This window comes from Cebus imitator, unplaced genomic scaffold, assembly GCF_001604975.1.
Source record: "Cebus imitator isolate Cc_AM_T3 unplaced genomic scaffold, Cebus_imitator-1.0 Scaffold86, whole genome shotgun sequence".
Classification (NCBI taxonomy): Eukaryota; Metazoa; Chordata; class Mammalia; order Primates; family Cebidae; genus Cebus; species Cebus imitator.
The window spans coordinates 5,864,758-5,877,981 of NW_016107401.1; the positions used below are offsets into that span (position 1 = coordinate 5,864,758).

Genomic DNA, 13,224 nt, shown 5'->3' on the forward strand with positions numbered 1-13,224 from the left:
GATGTTACACCACACTGCCCCTTGGCGACCAGGGATACTATGGGGTCTTCAAAGATGAGCTTCAGTCATGATCTGAGAAAGGTTAGGAGGCTCAGTATAGAAGGGCACTCAACATGAGGAGAACTCATTATCAATTTCAGATGGGTTCTCTTTTCTAAACCTTGACACAGAATTCTTTTCTTGACCCACTGAAACAAACGACTTACTGAAAATATATACTTCAAGGATAGTTGTTTACTTCACTCAGAAAACCTGATTTGTAGTCTTAACAGTTCCTCATTTTAAGGGCTAGCTGGGTTCGAGCAGTCCAATGAAGAAACCCTGAATTTAGTTGGGAAACTAGGTTCAACTCTCAAGTTCTTCTAACAGTGTTTTTGGGAAAGTCAATTAAATTTCCTCAGCCTTGATTTTTTTCAGCTATAACAAATGGTTGATAACAGTTACAGTAATGACACCTTTTTCATGTCACTGTGTATAGTTTAAAGTAGGCCTCGATTTTTTTAATATTGTTATTGTTCTTTGTGTATTCATTCAAGAGAAGATATGCAGCAATGCTAAATTGCAATTCAGCAATTGAGCTATTGAAGTTCAGAGAAGGGAGAAACTCCCAAGGGCTGGAATAGTTGAGGATAACTGGATGGAGAAGGTTCTAGGCAGATCCAGTCCTAGGAAGATGGTTAAAAACTGAACTAGGAATGGGCCAAGAATCATTCCAGATGGAGGGAACCTAGCAATAGGAAAGGTAAGAGGAGAAGCTGGAATGAATAGGGACGCCTGCTAAGAGCAGTGAAAAATATTGGAGGAGGTAGAGCAAGACCAGATAATAGATGGCCTTGAAATCTGGCAGGAGGTTTAATTTGATTAATTTGGCAATAGGGAGGTGCTTCAAGTTCATAAGCTGGAGTATAATATGATAAAATTATGACATGGTATCATGTCAATTACCTAGTAGGTACTCCATAAATATTTATTTGTTGATTGATTGAAGATTCAGGATAGATTGGGAGATGGGATAGGAGACAGGGAGACATCTCTGAAGGCCCTGTCAATAATCAGTGGGTGTGCGTTGGTGAGGCCCTCTTGAAAGGAAAAGCCATGGAAATGGAGCTTCAGAGTGAACTGCGAGAGATTTCTTTCAAAGAAAAGACAGATTTGTGATACAATTTGTCTTGTGTTGACTATCAAGACAAAGAAGACGGAAGTACCTAATTTGGCCTTAAGGTTTCTCTGTTGTCGTAATGGCAGAACTGAAAAATTAAAAATTAACCCACTATCTTTAAATTATCACCCACCTCTCTAAAAGCATGATTGGCCAAAACATTTTTTATTGGTGTGTAATTCTACCAGGGCTGGCCAGAAGCCATTCTTTTTTAATGCACTCAGTAAATCTCTGCACGGTTTCTTTATTATGAGAAGGCCTTTGATCCAATAAAACCCATCAAGACCCTTTCTGAGGCATTCACTTTGGATTTTGTATGGAAGCCTATAAAGAAAAAGGAGAGCAGAATTGGGTTAAAACTAAACTCTAAAAGGCTAACAAAATTCCTCCATAATGTAGTGCTTACATGTAGTGCAAATTCTGTGAACCAAGAAGAGGCATTGGAATATACGTTAAGACTCAGCATACCCATTTATTAATGGAAAACCACACTCTGGGACTTGAAGGCACTTGCCTGTACAAATGTGGAATGTGGTCCTGGGAGTCTGTACCATTGCCCTTTTTGATTTGGGGCAGTGAAGCTTACAGGTGAAAATCTTGAAAGAAGAAACTTGCCTTTTGATCAGCTGGTTAGAGGCAGGTTTGAAATTATGATAAATCTGCTACATATTCACTCTGTGAGCAGGTTTAAACTCTAATGCATCTGCCTGTGTATCTGCAAATGAGGCTGACTTACTGTACCAGGCTGAAGGGTAAGATGGATGAAGTTAGTTATGGGTTTATGGATCGGGCAAAGAGGGCTAGACATCAGGGACTGAGCCTTTGCCCTCCTCCCCCCACCCTCTCTACACCACACTGAAGTCTCTATGTATTTTCTATGCTTTAACATTTGACTGAAGTGCATGAAATACCCTGTCGGATGCTAGGAGCCCACAGTAAAGCATCAAATAGCGTGCTCACCTGGGGAATTTAGAATTAGCCTCCAAACTAACCAAGGTAATCTAGGCCCCAAAGGCACTTTCGTTCGTGCTATCTGGATTGCCTGTGCGGATAAGCCTAAATTTGGTAGATAATTATGTCTCTGTACTTTCTTTTCATCTTCATCCTTCCTCTCATTTTTCAAGCCTCCTTTCTGCTGCAGAGTAGTAGGAGCTAAGGCTTGGCCATCAAGCCAGACATCCCGTTTCTGTGGAGTTTTTGACCCTGTGCCCTGATACTGGTCTTTAGGAAATCCTACATCAGTAACTATTTCTAAGCTCAGGTTAAGGCCATGGTCAGACCCTTGCTTTCTTCACTTCACCTCACAAGAGAGGCAATACTGTGATACTGTGATGAATCCACCCCTGATGCCTGCAGGCTCCTCCTGCTTCCCTGCCATGACAGAGAAGTTACTGGAGAGGAATGTCACATCTTATGGAAGAATTAATTGTGGTGTGCATTCCCGACAAGTCTATAGCTCAACATACATATGGGGAGTTATTTTCAATGGCGTTTAAATGTAATTGACTTATCAGCCAGGTGAGAATCATCACAGGATAGCTATGATGTTACTGTCTAATTGTGATCCTAGAGCTGACAATGCTCTGAAAGCCTCTTAAAAACATAAAGGAAACCTGCCCTTGGGAATACAAAGATTACGTGAGAGTTGTAAGACATCCAGGAGAAGTTTAGAGTGGAGTTTGCAATAAAGTGAACAGGCTCTTAACCATGGGTAAAATTGTAAGAGAACAGCTTACACTGTTCTTGGAAACCAACTTGTCATTTCTCAAGTGTATAATGAAATAATGTGTATGAATATTTTCATGCAGAGCAGCCTCTCCCTCAAGTTCTGCCCTCTCCAGAGCTTCATAATATATACAACAGCGTCTTTTAGAACAGTATTTTACGATCTCCAAACCAAGAGCTCCCAAAAAGATCCTGAGAGAAGTGTAAATGAGTAGCAACTCTAAGACTGCATTTTTGTAAGTAAATGATGATAAAGGATAAGGAGAGATGTTCATGGGGAAGAACCCTGAAAATTATTGGAAGCTGTAGAGCATGAGAGTCAAATGCAAACACTCCTGTTCTGCAACAACACTGGTTAGCAGATCTTTTATAGTCTCCGTGTGGGGGATGAACAGGGGCTTGGAAAGCACTGTCCATGTATTAGGAATGAATGCCCCCCTGCATATTCAATTTGGGGGTGTTATTAGGAAATGGAACGAGGCTTCTTCTCAGGCTCTGCTTCCTTTTCATAACTGCTCTTGCAGTGTTCCTTTTGGCTGTAATAGCACTTTGTGTGAAAAGGATGGATGGGAACCCGCTAGGTCTTTTTACAGAATATCAAACATTTTTCCCATTAAGCTGACTTGATTTGAAGAGGTCCTTGGCACAGATTGATGAAATCGTCCAAATATTATCACTCCTTGTTCTGCAGTCCGGATAAAGTAATAACCAGTCGCCTCAGCCTTTGCTCATTAATGAGGTGGTCAGGGCCCTAAGATGTGAAAAGTTATTTCTTTTCCTCTCTCGCTATTTTACACATTATGCAGGATTACAATGCTTTGGGAATGATGTGCAGATGGTCTCCAGTGAGATTCACCCATCAAGATTCTTTTTTTACATCAGGATTCTGCCCTTTTCCCTGTCAGTGCACCCTTACATCAGCCCCGAGAACATTTATTTGGCGATATCTGGAGATATTTTTTTGTCACAACTGGGAGATGCTACTGGTATGTAGCAGGTGGAGACCAGAGATGCTGCTAAACATTTTTCAGTGCACAGGACAGCCCCTAAGTTAAAGAATTATCTGACCCAAAATGCTAATAGTGCCAAGGTTGAAAATTCCTGCTCTGATTGATTTATAATTACATCTTCAGATATATAATTTTCTTCTTTACCACTAGAACTAAAATAAGAACTTCTATTGCCCGTGGAGCTCATGTTTGGCTCTGTCTCTCATCCTTCTTCGTGATAATTTTTACGTTCATGAACCTTCATAGAAACAAGCTGTGGCATTCAGTGCCAAGATGTTATTTGACTGAACTGGTCAACTCTATGCAGCGTAAACAGGGTTCAACTGAAGAGGCATAATGAAAAGTACCCGGAATGTAAATTTGCCTAAAGCATGACTTACTAGTTTTTCTCTCCATTAAAAGGATAATGAAGTCAACCATTTATTAAAAACCTACTGTGTACAGAAACTTCACATTTAATATCTGACCTGAGTGTCGAAGTGACTCCATTTTCCTGATTATAGTTAGAGAAAGAGTTTCAGAGAGGTTGATAACTGAAGCATAGTCATGCATAGTCCGTGATTAAGATCTGGAATTGAAAATACAGGTCTGTTTAACTTCAAAGTTCACATTCTTACCACTAGGTGTATTGCCATCAAGTTGTAAATACACGCTTGAGTGACTTTGACTTTATGTGTTCCCATGCCGCAAGCCCCAGGAATCCTCAGAACCACCCCTAATAACAATGTTTCCAAGAAAAGAAACGTACAGTCCCTCTGATCATCCAAAGACTGGTCAGCTCCCCTTCAGCCTTGTCTTGAGAGCTGAAAGATGAAACATGCCTTAGCTAGTACTCTACTGTAAAACAATCCCTGTCAGGGCACCTGGGAAGATGGATAACAAATTGGGAGCGAAGATGAAATATGCTTCAAAACTGAATCACTGCACTTTGGGAGGCCAAGGTGGGAAGCTCGCTTGAGCCCAGGCATTTGAGACCAGCCTGGACAACATAATGAGACCCCTGTCTCTACAATTTTTTTTTTTTTAACCAGGTGTGGTGGTGCACACCTGCAACCCCAGCTATTTGGGAGGCTGAGGTGGGAGGATAGCTTGAGCCCAGGAATTTGATTCTGCCGTGAGCCATGATCATGCCACTGCACTCCAGCCTAGGTGATAGAACGAGACCCTGTCTCAAAAAAAGAAAAATAAACTGAAGGTGAGGGAGCAATTCCAAAGTCCTTGTCAGGATGCTTGGATGCTCAGTCAAGGCAGTGTTTCAGTTAGGGATCCTTTCAGTTGCAAGTTATCAAAAACAACTGTAAGAAACTCTAACAGTGGTTTATATTGAGGCTCGATTTCCTGACCTCACCAGCTAGATGTCCAAGGTTGGCAATCCTGGCATCGTCTATGCTGCCCAGTGATGCCATCCAGGACACTGGCTCTTCCTATCTCTCCACTTTGCCATTCCCAGCACTTGGGTTTTATTTCCTTGGGTTTGCCGCCTCATTGTCTAAGGATGGCTGATGCAGCTCCAGATACTACATCCACTTCAAAGGGGGAGAAAGAGGAGGAGAAAGATTCAAGTTCTCTGCCTCTCTTGCCAGAAAAAGTCTAAACCACTCCCAGCCGCCAACACACACTTACACACACATATACACATCCCAGCAAAATTTTATTTTTATCTTATTAATCAGGACTGTGTTACCTGTCTATCTCTTGTTTCAAAAGAGTCTAGGAAAGCTTTTCTAGACCTTTTGATTGAAGACGATAATGGAAAAGAGGGTTGGAATTGTCTGATGCCTCCAAAAATTAACAGTATCTGATTAGACTACTCGAATATTCAAAAGCCAAGTTTTCGTCGGGTGCAGTGGCTCATACCTGTAATCCTAGCACTTTGGGGGGCTGAGGTGGGCAGATCACCTAAGGTCCGGAGTTCGAGACCAGCCTGGCCAACATGGTGACACCCCATCTCTACTAAAAATACAAAAATTAGCCAGGCATGGTGGCACATGCCTGTAATCCCAAACACCGGGGAAGCTGAAGCAGGAGAATCACTGGATCCCGGGAGGCAGAGGCTGCAGTGAGCTGAGATCATGCCACTACACTCCAACCTAGGTGAAAGAGTAAGACTCTGTCTCAATACAAAACAAAACAAAAAAAGCCAAATTTCTGCGTATCTGGAAATAGATGCATCAGCTACTTCTAGGAAACCTCTCTTATGTACTCATCCAGTGTGGCACTCTGAAAGAGAGTGTATTAGTTTGCAAAGGAGCTACTATATCAAGGGACTACACCCCGAGAGGCTTACAACACAAGTTTATTGTCTCCTATGGTTCTGGAGGCGGGAAGTCCAGGATCACGGCGTCAGCTGGTCCATGCTCTCCCTGGAAGAACTAAAAAAGGGTCTGTCCTGGACCTCTCTCTTGGCTTCTGGGAGTTCTTTGGTTTGTGGCAGCACAATTCCAGTCTTCCATGATATTCTCCCTGCCTTTATGGCTGTCCCTGCATCCAAATTTTCCCTGTTTATAAGGACACCAGTCATATTGGATGAGAGCTGACTCTATTGAGCTCATATTAACTTGATTATCTGCAAAGACCTGATTTCCAATTAAGGTCACATTCACAGCTGTTAGAGGTTAGAACTTTAACATTTGTGGGGGAGGGGGGGGCAATTCAACTTATACATAATACAAGGTTTTTCTGAATCCTTCTTTATATGTTAATATTACTGGTAATAGCTAATATTTTTGAGCGTTTACTACATGCTAAGAAGTTCACATAGATTTTTCTCATTTAATTCTTACTACCACTACGTGGGATAGGTGTTATTATCATTTCTATCTTATAGAATAGGAAGTAGAGGCACAGAAATATTAGGTGACCTTCTCCAAATTATGTAATTAGTAAGTAATAGGGCCAGGTGTCAGCCTCAAGTGGGCTGGCCTCTGCATCTTTGCATTTGATTATCATGTAGACTATCTTAACCACAGCTATCTTCATCTCTGGTATAATAGGTTTCCTGCTCATCAATGCCAAATAAGGGTAGACAAGTTGATTTCCTTAAAGATTAAAAAAAAAAAAAAATTCAACAAAGGCTTTCTTTGCTGCCTTAGAAACGCAAATAAAACACTTCATTCTGCACTAGGCGTAATGGTTTCCTCTTATTCAAATGCAGGGCCATCTGTGCAAAGTATTTTATTTCATCATTCATTGAAGTTCACTTAAAAGATGAAATCACCCTTAATGGAACAATGAAATGGAAGGATTCCCAAACTGAAGGCAAATGACTTGAAAATGAGAGGCTCTGGTTCCTGCCCACAACGCCTGCACAGGGTCTCATGAGTGATGGTGGTTCTGTTCTAACAGCCCCAGGGATGAAGAAGGGCTCTTGGGGAGCATAATGGCGCCGTTTCCAGCCAAGCAGTTCATGAGGCTGAAGTGCTGTTTCCACACTGTCCTCTGGCCTGGATCAGCCACTGGGAGCCTGGCATTGATCTGTGTAGGCTGGTGAAGCTTCAACTGCTTTGCAGCCATTGCTTTGGCTAAACAAGCCTGTAACTGATCCCTCTTGCTATAAAACAGCCTAAGTAGCCTCTTACCATCAGCCAGTGCCCTGCTACCATCCTCCTTCTACAGCAGGACCACAGATGGAAAGGAAAGCTGCTTCCTCTCTCAAGTAAAGGACCAAAGACTAAGGGAAATTTTGCTTTTTGTAGGCAATAGCACAGTATCCCCCCTTCCTTCTGACCAGAGGCGGACAGTGTAGGAAATGTTGGGGAAAAGCAAATCACGCTTTATGTTTGAAAGGCACCTCATGATTCTGTGGCGGACAGCAGGCGTTATTATCTGCATTTTACCATGGCAGAAACAGGCCTGGGTAGGGGAGAGCTTGTCCACGACACACAGCTAGCAAACAGCAGGTCTGGGGCCAGTACCCGGGTGGTCCAACTCCAAACAGTGTGCTCTTTCCACAGTGACATTCAGCACTGCAGCAGAGAACGAGAATAAAGTGCTTCTGATTTGAACTGACAGAAGCTTCTAGAATCAGAAAGAGAAAGAATGCCACAAAGAAGACCAAGGCACTTATTCCATGTGCTGCGCCTCAAGGAGAAGTCTGTTTAGTTTGGGAGACCAGAGTGCTTCAAGTGGCGTCTCCTCAGTAGCTTTCTTGAGTTTGGGATTTGTCCCCTTCATGATTGCTTCTTTTCTGTGGTGGGTGTTTCCCACTCCTTCTCTGAGTCAGCAAACAGCCATGAGGAGTTTCCTCCCATTTTTCTCATCTTCACTCCTGAGGATAAAAACCTCTTTTTCAGATCAGAAGGGAATATATTCCTGCACTGTCCGAAATCTGTTGATAGCAGCGAACACATGGTGAGCAGTAATGATGCTTCAAGTTGAAGGCTTTCCTTGAGTCCCTCGTTTAATTCTCTCCATAGGACGTATTGTCCCCATTTGGCAGATGGGAAAACCAAGTCCTAGAAAGTTTCGGTAACTTACCCAAGGTTGCACCTGTGGGGAGAAGTGGCACAAACTCGAAATCAAGAGGCCTGTATTCCCCTTCTTCTGCACTGTTAACTCGGGGTGAACCAAGGGCAGGCATGTACCTTCTTTCCAGAGCCTTGGTTCCTCCATCGTAACAGTTACGCAACATTCACTCTGTGCTGGTCACTAGGCTTTCCCTGCATCAACACATTTAACCCTCCGGACAACCCTATTTTATCTCCATTTCACAAATGAAGAAACTGAGGCATAGGGATGTGGAGTAGTTTGTCCAGGGTTGCACAGCCAGGAACTGTCCTAACAAAACACCCGTTCACTGAACCATAATGCTCCATCACCTCCCATGGGGAGTCCCCAAGGCCCTTCAACCCTGCCTTACTATCATTCCATTATTTTATCTGAAAAATTCAGTATATATTTTTCTTCTCGAAAATAGCAGCTTCATGGTGAGCTCCTGCACCATTTCAAGGAGCATTCATTATCTTCATGTTATTCCCACTTTACAGATGCAGAAACTGAGGCATAAATCAAATAACTTGCTAAGAGTAAAACAATTGGTGAAGAGCAAGAGTGGCTTCAAAGTCAGACCTGCCAAATTCCAACACCCATGTTAACATAGATTCTGTGGAGCCAGCAGTCAGAAACCACGTTTACTACCTCTCGGCCTCGACCTCGTAAGAGCAGTGAAATCATAATCCCCAAGCATCTTCTCAGTGCGAGGTGAAGGAGGCAGCTTGCTTGGTAACTAACAGCAAAACCTCTGGAATCAGACAGAACGGGTCTGGAATCCCCACTCTTCCACTTACTTCATGACTGTGAAGCAAGTCATTTCACCTCTCTGAAATAGTTTTGTCATCTATAAAATGGTAATAAGAAAGGCACCCATCTCCAAGAGTCATTGCAAAGATTATATTAGGTGTTCCATGCACAGCTTTTCACCCAGTGCTTGCTATAAAGTAAGTGCTTAGTAATTGTTAGAAGAGATTTGAGTTGACCTCACAGGATCACCACACTGAGCCACTCAGGATGGGACTCAATCTTGCAATGGGCTTCATCTCCTAGAAGGCACCCCGCTCTGGTCCTTACAATCTGCACTGACCAGTTAGCAGCTTCTCTTGCCCCTCAGGATTTCTTCACTTCCTTTGTACAGAGTCAGCTAGTGGGGTCACTCATCATTTCACTAAAGTAAAAGGAAGTAGCGACAATTAATAATTGATTTTAGAAGCAGGGGACAGCGGTGGAAAGCACGTGGGCTTCAGATTGTTCAGACCCAGGTTCAACTTTGGATATCACGTAAACCTCTCTGAGTTTCAGATTATCATTTTAGAATGGCAGTGTGAAGATAAAAATGCTCACCTTTGAAGAGTTATTAAGAATAAACAAAAGGAAAATGTAAAGTGCTGTGACCTGTAATAAGACGATGGCTATTATTTTTAGATTGGCCAACTCGTTTGCATGGCGCTCTTTGTGGCAGACCATTGAGAAGTGGCCTGAGTTCCACAAATGTCCTTGGCTCACTTGATTTGGCACTGTTTGTATGGTGAACTTCCCCACTCTGGCTGTGGCTGGTCAGTCTCTCATGGCGCGTGGCTAGCAGATCACTTTTGAATAACACCTGTGACTGTTTAATTTGTATTGAGGAAAGAAAGAAGTATTACAGGGAAAGCAGGATGACCCATCGGAATGCTCAGGAGCCCATTTTCCTGCCCCTAGCCTAGGACTGGAGTCCCTTGGTCATTGTGGGTCACCTTCCTGAGAATGAAGGGGCTTCATTGGCTCAATAATTATTCCGATTGCTTTTTCACTGGTGGCTCGTAAAAAGAGGTTTCATATTTCAGGAGCACAAAACAGAGGCTGGCTTCATAGATCTTTATGCCATTTTTGCACCTCATCCTTGATGTCAGATGACTCTTCAGGCCTTTTTCTCCTGTCAATTTATTGTTGACATATTAGCTTTCTTCTGTTCTGTCCACATCTTCCCATCTGCTCTTTCTCACATCTCCCTCTTCTGCACCTCACACTTTCCAGCCTCCACACTTCCACTGTTGGGCAACAGAAGAGCTGTCTTTGTTTAAGCTTAAACTTTATATTCTGGCAAAATAGAGAAATCAACTGCCTACCAGCATCTTGGAGCTGCCTGTGGGGTTCGTAGGTCCATACGTGTTATTGTTTTTAAAATTCTCCTTACTATAGCAATGCAAGAACCACTAATCTTTCTCTTTCTCTTTCTCCCTATTCCTCTTCTCCTCTCCACATTAAGTCTGATTTTTTTCTCTCTCTGAATTTATCCAGCTTACATAATTTGCCTTTTCATTTTGTGAATGGAGATAATTTGTGAATAGAAATTACTTCCAAATGTTTCAAAAATATTTTCTAAGCATTTGCTTTAACATGGTGTTGTGAGCTTTTTTTTTTTTTTTTTACTCTTTCTTTTTTTCATAAGAAAATAAGTATTTCCAGGGAAATGAGCTTTGTTGGGAGAAAAAGATTGGATTTCACTCTCTTCCTGGGCCTCTTTTATTTATGACAATTTTGAGCTGAAGTAACTGCAGACATGGACTTGTCGACCACCTGAGGTGAAGGAGGAGGGCTGTTTCATTCAGACTCCTACCCAGGAAGTCCCAGGAAGGAATAGGATAGGAGGGAGGTGAGAGGAGGGGGTAAATAAATTCAGATAATACAGCTAGTCTGGAAACTGATGACTTTTTAGATGAGAAATTTCCTACATCAGTATTTTAAGATGCATTCTCACATTTGGGTTGATTCTAGGTGCCTCCTAAGGACTGATTTTGTCCTTTATTCACTAATTCAGCAAGCATTCACTGAAAGCTTCCTTCTCTCTAAGAACTTATTGATGCAGAAATGGGTGACTAAGGTCCCTGTCCCTGAGGAGATCTCCGTCACATATCACACACACGGAGAAAATAGATGAGCAAACTATCATTTATAACCAAGACCAAGGAGACCACACCCATGCTAGGTAGGAAGTGAGTATGGGGAGAAGAAAAGGAGTCATTTGTCTGTTGGTATCAGAGAGCACTTTGGAGGAGAGGTGGCATTTGATATGTAGCTAGAAGGGTGCATGGGATTTTGGCAGAAGGGAAAGAGGGGAGAGATACATTTCGGGAATAAGAACACCAAGTGCCGTGATTAAAGCCTGGGAAATTGTGGTGAGAAGAATGCCACATATCATTAACACTGGATCAAAAAGTATACAGGGATCTAGGGTGTTGACGGAAAAGGTATTGGGGAGAAGGGCAGCATGACAACCAGGCTTTCATGCCACAGGAATGTGTATTTGGGTTTGATTCTTAAGTGACACGAAACCCACCAACGATTCTGAGTAGAAGAGGGCATGGAGCCGCCTGGCAGCCCCGCACAGAAGGAAAGGACGGGGTGAAAGCTAGAGGCAATGAGAGCGAGGAGGCTATTCCAAAGCCCAGAAAGAGGAGACTGATAAAACAAGGACAATGGCAGGCAGACAGAGAAGAGAGGAGATATGAGGGAGACATCGTAGAGGTTGAATGTCCTGGTTTAGTCATTGACTGAATCTGGTGAGAGGGGAAAGGGGACATCAGGTGTAATTCAGTCAATTGATCAGCCTTTTGCTCAGTATTGGACAGAGTAACCTGGAACCAGCCCCTGGGAAAAAGGGGTAGAGGGTAAGAGAAAGGTTCCTCTTCCTATAATGTACAATGAATAATCAGTTGCAATTCCAGTGGATATCAGCTGGGCTAGATGATGCTGCAGTTTCTGGGACAAAAGATGTACTTCCTAAGTTATTTTCATCCATGTAGTGAAAAAAATTAGAAGACAGCAGAATTAGGTTTCATAAACTTCCCTATTTTTAATTGTCACTGAATGATGTTTTAAGGACAATAAGTCCTTAAAGGAAAGAAAAGGCTTTAAAAGCACCCACTTTTTCTTTTCTATTGAAATGATGCATTTCACCTACCTGGTGATTTAATTGCCTAAGAGCAAGGAACAGTGGAGCAACAGATAACCTGAGCTGGGCTTTAGAGCGGGAAATGAATTTCTACCTATTTGGCAATTATATACCACCTTCTCTGAGGGTTAGGATCCACATTAGGCTTCAGGATTGTCCTTAGAGGGGCCAAGGATTAGACTGTTAGAATTAACAATCGGCATCAGATTCAGAAGAGAATGTTGTGGATGTAGGTCAATATCAGTCAAGTTAATTTGTCTTCCCCAGACCCAAATACACACTCACCACTTAGCCACAAAAGACAAGGTTAGGGGCTACAAGGTGAGACCCAAGACTTCTTTAATGGAAGTTTGGAGTTTGCCCATTCTCCAGAGAAGTAAGAAAGAAGGATTCTCCAAAAGCTCTTTTTCACAAGGGAAAGGCACTAACCTAGACCCCTAGACCTCAAGCGAAGGTCTTGGAATAGACAGTACCCACATTCCTGCTGTCCTTTACTTCCTATGGCAGGAATGTTGTGCTTGTTTCACATTTTTTATTGCCCCAGAACGCTCCTACAAGGCATTTTTCAGTCTGTATTTTTTACCTCACCTGGTTATCACTGTTTCCTGTTTTGGGTTTTTGAGGTTGTCATGTTGTCTTGTTTTTATGAGACTGTCGTTCCCCAGCTGTTGACAGCCATTTGGTTTTTCAGCAGCTTAGGCAGCAGATCCTGAAGACGGTTGTGTCTTCACCTTGGGGAGTGTCTTTCAGTGCTTTGTGGTTGGGTAGGATGGAACCTCCACCCGCCGGCTTCCCAAACTGAAACATTGGCTTTTCTGAACCTCCAAAGTTGCTAAGATACAGTGTGTCTTTGGACCCCTTCCAGGCTGTTTCCTTCCACACTCACAGCTTTGACGGAATATTTC

The 13,224-nt window shown here is 42.7% G+C and overlaps 1 protein-coding gene across 11 annotated transcripts in view; it reads left to right on the forward strand.

The window, feature by feature from the left end:
• The window catches only part of TENM2 (teneurin transmembrane protein 2), a 1,289,478-nt gene that overhangs the window by 1,032,831 nt on the left and 243,423 nt on the right, over positions 1-13,224 (forward strand). The gene's annotated exons all lie outside the window — the stretch shown is intronic.